The sequence below is a fragment of the Hyperolius riggenbachi genome, chromosome 11 (assembly GCF_040937935.1).
Source record: "Hyperolius riggenbachi isolate aHypRig1 chromosome 11, aHypRig1.pri, whole genome shotgun sequence".
Lineage (NCBI taxonomy): Eukaryota > Metazoa > Chordata > Amphibia > Anura > Hyperoliidae > Hyperolius > Hyperolius riggenbachi.
Genome location: NC_090656.1, coordinates 214082505 through 214090687, shown reverse-complemented (window position 1 = coordinate 214090687; position 8183 = coordinate 214082505).

The following is an 8183-nucleotide window of genomic DNA, read 5'->3' as shown; positions in this document are numbered from 1 at the left end:
TGTTACTTTGACCTCCGATCAGGTTAATTTTGTTATCTGGGGAACATGGCTACTTAATTTATGTATGTAAGGCACATTGGGCTTAGTGTTAGAAAAGAGAACAGAGAGGAAATGAGATATTTGCTAAAAAGTAACTTCAGCAATAACTCAAGCCCAACAACAACAAGCCATAACACATGTACACGAGAAAGGATGCTATTTTCAGAGGGGAAGGGGGCTCTGACCAGGGTGGGGGCTTAATTTCAGTGTTTGCCATAGGCTCTATATTACCCAGATACGCCCCTGCCAATCACTGACCAATGTTACCACCTGCATGTAGTATGAGGGTTTACCTACATCATCTGCTCATAGTTATTCACTGTCTTTTGATCCTCATACTACTTGGGGGTGGTAAAATTGGTCAGTGATTGGCCAATCTTAATTGAAAGTGTGTACCAAATGTCTTCCTCTATATTAAGCCCGGTGCACAGATCTAATTTTTGATTGGCCAATGTTACCACCTCCCTGACGTTTACCTGCACAATATGTTCAAATCTGTTGGCTTTGTGAAGGTGGTGAAATTGGCCAGTGATTGGACAATCAAAATTGAATATGTGTACGTGGCGTTACTCTCACTTTTGCTCTGTTTTAAAGTAGAATGCAAGGCTTGGACTGTGGACTCCAGGCAAAAGCTGTTTGCCTACAATTTCAAATTAACTGGGTTTAGGATAAATTCTTTTGTCATTTTTTTATTTACAGAATGAAAAGATAAAATTGTATTACATTCCTTCTTGTTTAGTAAATTAGGCCGCCAGAAACTTGCCAGAAATCGCCAGCAATGTAATGCTAATGAGACATGAGTCCTGATTGGCTGGAATAGGTTTCTGTATACGTCACAGGTCTGTGCATTGCCTTATTCACTTATGCTGAGAATACACAATGAGATTTTTTTTCAGCAGATTTACTGTCCAATTGTTTTTCCAATCGATTTCCATTCACTTCTAGGTCAAATTGATCAGAAAAACGATTGGAAATCTTATCGGACTTGTTGGAAATTATCTATCTGCCCAAAAAACTCATGGTGTATTCCCAGCATTACACCTAAAGGTGGCCATACATCAGGCGACCTGGCGGCTGATCAATAATCCAATTCGATTATTATAATCGGAATCAGATGAAAATCGGTACCGCCAAGTGCATGCCCAACCGACAATGCAACCAATTTCAGGGCTGAAATTGGTCATATAAATCGGTCGCACATGCTGCAAGATGTAGGGTCGACTTGCTCAATCATGTGCGCGGTGGTATATCGGGACAAGTGACGAATGCATCGAGATCCCCGACGCTGTCCCCCCTAATGTGTACTGTGTCCCCCGGTGCCCAGTGCACTATACATTACCTGTCCATGGCCACCCCTTGTCCTCTGCTGGGTCCGGGTGCACTCCTTGCTCCATACACGCGCCCCGCCTGGTTGCCAGAGTAACGGGGTGCGTTTGTGACGTGCCAGCAGCCATGTGGGGTGTGTGTATAGAGCAAGGAGTGCACAAGAGCCAGAGGAGGACAAGCAGCAGACAGGTAATGTGTATAGCACTGGGCACCGGGAAGGGGGGAGGGGCCTCATTGCACACTAGGGGAGGTGGTGAATGTGGCGCACAAGGCCTATTCTGGATCAATTTCACCGTGAAATTGATTAGGAAACGGCCTGCGGTGTATGGACAGATTGTATATAAAGAATTGCAAAACTTCCTACTTTGTGCAGCCATTTACTCATGCAGGAAGAGGGGTGTCAGTGGGCAGTTTATACTTGTGGGCAGAGAGTATGTCAAGGTCAACATGGCTGTAAAATCATGACGGTAATGATTTTACAGCCATGAAATCAGTACATGTTGACCTTGACGTAAGTTGATGCAAAATTTATGTTAATTGTATCCAAATTCATGCAGTGCGGTCTGGCTGAATGCGATTTCCTGCATGCGGTACCGAACAACGCTTGCGTTAACAGTACAGTGAAGCATACCTTTCACTGACTGTATGATTCACTGTGTCAAGACGCAATGCGCGGGTATCGTTTGGCGCTGCATTCCTGTTCCGTTGCGTTCCTGCTGTCACAAGGGACACAACCGCCACTGTGAACCTGGCCTTAAGGAAGTAAATACACTTTGATACCTGAGGTGCCCTCCTTGTTTTATGTGAGCCGTTTCCCCATTAGAATAATGATTTTACTCTACGCCACACGCCTTGTTACTATTACGTTGTAAAGCACTTTAATACTATTTATTTTTTTTCTATTGTTATATAAATCGCTGAGCATAACTTATTGTTTTATATTGTTTTGTAATAAAATAGACTTTTGTTATTAAACAGAAATAGCCTTTAAGCATTGTGAGTGTTGTTGTTTTGCTTTTTTAGGTTAAAATATAACTTTGATTTCACTACTAAAAAGAAAAAAAATGTTGCTGAACCAATTAAATTGTACCCGAGATGAGCTGTGTGGCCCAATTTATACATATCCAGGGCTTCCTCCAGCCCATGAGGTGCTTGGAGTCCCTCCATGCCCTCTCCGACCGCTCCGTTCTTTCAGAATTCCTTACTATAATCAGGTTAGTCTCTGACAGTCGTGGTCTTCAGCGCATGCACGGCTCAGTCACGCGCGCCCCCGTTGCTCTCCTGTGCCCAGGAGCTTCCTGCGCAGGCCCAGAATGCTTCAGGCTGCGGGAGTGCAACGGAGTGCATACACAGCCGAGGCGCGCATGCGCAAGAGAGCACAACCGGCCTGATTACCGAGAGGTTTTCTGAGAGAGAGGAGTGGCCGGGGAGGACATTGAGGGACTCCAAGCACCTCTTGGGGCTGGAGGAAGCCCCGGGTAAGTATAAATTGGGCGACACAGCTCATCTCAGGTTTACTTTAAAGAGAAACTGTAAAGTTCATCCCAATCAGTAGCTGATACCCCCTTTCCCATGTGAAATCTTTTCCTTTTCTCAAACTGATCATCGGGGGCTCTGTATGGCTGATATTGTGGTGCAACCCCTCCCACAGTTTGATGTCAGGACCATGGTCCTGGCAGTTTCCTGTCTGTGAACCTCATTGCGGGAAATGACTGTTTACAGCTGTTTCCAACTGCCAAAAAAGCAAGCAGCATCTCCTTTCACTAACATCACCTGCCAGCAGTAAAAATGTCGCCATGTGTTAAATGTCAGAATGTAAATCAGGGAGAGAAAAGATTTTACAATGAGCAAACACTGACTAAATTATTTATACATAATTATTGTAAAAATTTAGCACTTTTTTATTACATTATTTTCACTGGAGTTCCTCTTTAAATGCATTGCATGTCTTTGTCCACAGGCTGGGTAGCACAGAAATGCTGTGAAGCTGACAGTTAGGCACTTTGCACACTGGCACTGGGAACCTGCGTTGCATTACCCTTTCTTACTGCAAGGTACCGCAAGGGCAATGTAAGTCAAAAGAGCCTAAGGCCTCTTTCACAGTGAGACGTTAAAGTCGCACGTTACAAAAATTTATAATGCAGACTAACGCACAGCAATACAAAGTCTGTGCGACATTCACAGTGCACACGTTGCGTTGTGTGTAACGTGTAGCAATATTTAGGAAGTGCTGCATGCTGTGCGTTTAGCAATACATTTGCTGTGTTATGTGTGTTGCACATGCTGAGTATTTTTAGTTTTTTTTATGTAACGCATGCGCCGTTACATTAAAAAAAAGTGCAAAATAATGCCCAATTTCATAACCTACATGCGCTGCGTTAGGGGCACGTTTTGCGACTTTAATGTCGCATCAAACGCAACGTCCCATTGTGAAAGAGGCTTTACAGAGTGAATGCAGTGGCACCGGAAGCGTCCGATCTGATGCAAAGGCTGCAGCGCGGTGCACCCCGCAGACAGTGTTCACCCCGGGAGCGCGGTGCACATGTGCAGACCGACGGGAATCCCAGTGACATACTGGGTGCACAAATTTCTGCCTGGTTGCCACTAATTAACACTTGCCACTAATTAACACTAGTGCCAATGGCGGCGCCCAAATTTCCTTTTCCCAGTTAGAAGTCTTGACAGTTGGAATAGACACATAAACAGTCAGTTGAGGTGCAACTGTTCTGCAATCGCACTGCAACAGTCCCGAAAGGTCACACTGCACATTACCACTGCGATGCCACCATACAGTGAGGCATAGTTTACAATGAAAGTATGCCTTCCTTACAACGTCATGACCCGCTATGCCACACCCTGTTCAATGTGATAGCCCCATAGAGCTATCACTACTAGCAACGGGAGGCTGCGTTTTTGCAGTAACAGTGCATCCCTGCTTTTAAGAGGATATAGTTAGGCCGGATTCACACTGCAAACTGGCAGCAGCGGTGCATCGCGCCCACCACACCGCCAGAAACAGGCCTACGGGGAACGCCGCGTGCGGTGTTCACTGTCTGGCCACCAGCCAAGCAGGAAGTGACACGCGCTTGCGTGGTATGCGGAAGTGCACGGAAGCGAATTGTAAAAATAATCAATGAAGTGTCAAGAAGAACTTTTTTCTGAGATTTTTATGTTGTTTTTTTTTATATTTTATCTGTTTTGGCTTTTATTGTTTTTTATATATTGATCCTATAAGGACATTCTAGGGATTGCATGCATATATGTAAACTGAGTTTAAAGTAGATATGAGATATTGTTGAGCGCTCTGCATATTACCCCAACTTCATTGATTATTTAAAGTGATACACACACTTTTTGTGCAGGAGTGATCCAATAGAGCTTGAGAAAACCAAAGTGTAGCAAGGTGATTAGTAAATTGATATTAGAACGAGGAGCGCATTTGTGGGAAACCTTTACATTTAAAAAGTATTGTAAAAATACATTTCCGCACATGCCCACCGAGGCGTCACGTCGACTTTTTAAAAACCCTGCATCGCCATAGACTAACATGCCTTGCAGGCCGATGCAGATTGCCGCAGGTCACCGCGAATCATGCATGGTAACGTAGTTCTGCGCTAGCGTTACATTAGGGACTTCCGGCGCAGCGTACTGCAACATGGGAAGTATGAACTTCCCCATAGATTGCATTAGGCTGCGGTAGCAGTGCGCCCTGGGGTGAAAGGGTCCTCAAGCAGAATTAAGTATGGTGTGGCAGAAATTAGTTGTGAATTACTGACTGGGTTGGCACTACCATAGAGGCAAAGGAGGCAATTGCCCCAGACCCTGTAGGGGCCCCTAGTGGCTACAAGAGGAAAAAAAATGTTTTTTCAAAAAGACCTTATCGTTTTTGAGAAAATCGATTTTAAAGTTTCAAAGGAAAAAAAATACACATTTAAAAACCCGCCGACTTTAACGGTTAATAGCAAATCCACCTTAAAGAAAACCTGAACTGAAAATTAAAAGTCAAAATAAACATACACAAGTCATACTTACCTCCTGTGTAATCTACTCTTCAATCTATTTTTGCTCTCCTGCGTCCTGTTTGTCCACTGTGATCAATAGAATTCTTCGTCCTCCATTTTGAAAATAGCCATTTCCCCATAACAGCTTCCTGGTCAGCACACAGTGAAACTGTAACATCGCCCACTTGAGAGCCATAGGGAAACATGGACACATCAGTTCTGCTCTCAGCTGTAACTGACAGCAACTGATATATAACTGACAGCAACTGATATATTTCAGTTCTGACAAAATGTTGTCAGAACTAGAAGGGATCACTGTAAGAAGAAAATGGTGAGCTTCTGAGAGGAACTGATGGCAAGGTGACTATGCAATGTTCATTTGAAGTTACCTCATGTGTTTATTTTAAATAATTTTACTCAGTACAGGTTCTCTTTAAATGCTAGAAACCCTAAATTTGTAGGATATGTTAATGAGATCATTGTGAATAAGAGGAAAAAACAATTTTTCAAAAAGACCTTATCGTTTTTGAGAAAATCGATTTTAAAGTTTCCATGCAAAAAAGTATACTTTTAAATGCGGTAAATGTCACTTTTAGTAGCAAACCTAACGGTAGTGTAATTTTACATGCATCAGAAGAAAGAGCAATACATTTCCTGACAGGGTTTCCAGGGGGTCCATACGCAGCCGCAGCGCTTTGGCCAGGGATCGCTATACAGCCGCAATATGGTTGTATGAAGATCCCTGGCATATTTTCCTATTTTCCCAATTTTTTTCGTATGTTTAGAGTGTGGGAATTTTTTTTTTTTAATTATGTGGGGTCCCCCCTCCTGAAACTTTTTAACCCCTGGTCCCGATGCAGGCTGGGGTAGCCAGAATGTGGAGCTCCGACCGATTGGGGCTTCACACCCTGACTATACCAGCTGCAAAAAAGGTCCCTTAATGCCGATTTTTGTTCCGGGGTATATGTTTGGGGGCCCCCCAGGTTTATTTTGCCCTGGGGCCCCATTGTTGCTTAAACTGGCCCTGATTACTGAATCAATATTAGTACCTTTTTTTGGCTCTTCAACTCACTGGAGTCACATCATAACTTAATTATAGGTAGCATACTTATAGAGCTGCATCACAAGGCTGTAAGAATAGCTTATGATGACACACGGAGCCCAAAATAGAGCCATGTACAGGCAAAGCCAGGGATTTGTGTAACGCGCTAACCACTTAAACCGGTTATGTGTGATCGATTCACACAGCTTCCCTAGCTGTGATACAGTTGTGTGAGACCAGGAAATGACACAGCTATAAAGGAGACCGTTTAAGAACAGCGTTTTTTTTCTTTGTACTCACATCTAAATAAAACATAGATGAAGCAATTAAATGGCATGGGCATATGTACATATGCTAGAGCAGTGATGGCTAACCTTGGCACTCCAGTTGTGACAAAACTACAAATCCCATCATGCCTCTGTCTCCCTGAGTTATGCTTAGAGCTGTCAGAGTATTGCAATGCCTCATGGGAGTTGTAGTTCCACCACAGCTGGAGTGCCAAGGTTAGCCATCACTGTGCTAGAGTGTGTACAGCGCCCCCTGACCCCATTTGACGCATCAGGGATTTGTCTGGCAGATCGACTTGGCAGAGTTTAGGTCAAGGGCATTGTCCTACTCTCCCAGGCAGCTCCATGCCACTTTGTTGTGTGGTGCGCAATTACCTCAAAGGCTAGCGACACGTCTGTACAACTTCTAATTATCTCTGTGAGTGACAGAAACAATATATGTATGCACCCTAATTGAAAATAGGGCTGCTTCTAGCCAGCTTATTCCCTCTCTAGGGCCGGGCCGAGGCAAGAGAGGCTCCAGCCTCAGGGCGCAGTGTAGGAGGGGGGCGCACAACTCACTTAACTATCATTCCCCTATTGTGTTTGAAGCAGAAAGAAATAAGAAAAGGGGATACATGGCAGTGACTGCAAGCCAGATATCTAGAGATTAAGGTGTTGGGGGCCTTGGGGCGCCTCTACACGATACAATAAAATGATCCGATTTTACGGCAATTTCATAAAAACGATCGGATCTCCCGAAAAAATCAAAAGCTTTTTTTTTCATTCGACTGAAAAATCTGATCGGATTTCTCGTTTTCTTCGATTTTTATCGATCCGGAATGCCAGATATTTTTCTTCAATCTTTTGTCAGAGTTTCCAATCATTTTTATCATAATTGGGGAAAAATTTAACACAGGTGTGTGGTACATTGGTCATATTTTTGAAATGTTACAATCAGTCAGGAAAATTGATTGCAATTCTTTTTAAACAGATATTTAAAAAATTGTATGGTGTGTGGCCACCTTTAGTCTAATAGCAATCAGTGTGTGACGGCTGGGGTGGGAAGGATGGAGGGGCGCACATTGGCTTCTCAGCCTTGGATGCTGGAGTACCTTGTCCCGCCTCTGTCCCTCTCCTTCCCCGCCTGCAATGCACAGGGTTCCACAGTACGCACACATACATGTATGTGCAGATGTAATTGTGTATGGCACATTCTGACGCTGCCTGGGGATCCGTCGGAGCAGCATGACCATTGGGAGAGGGGGAGGGCTGGAAGTGCTGTCACGTGGGAAAGGGGTCGGATCTAGTACAAGATTGCAACCACTTTTATAGCATCAGCACTCCTTGTTTTCCTTACTTGCAAACAAAAGCAAATTGCAGGCCTTGAAATAAATGGCGTTCATACGTTGGAATGTTTCAAATACCTCAATTTTTTAAACAGTATATGTCATGCTTTCAACATTTTAAAGTAAATAACGTGATAATATGGACCTGTACACTCTAAAG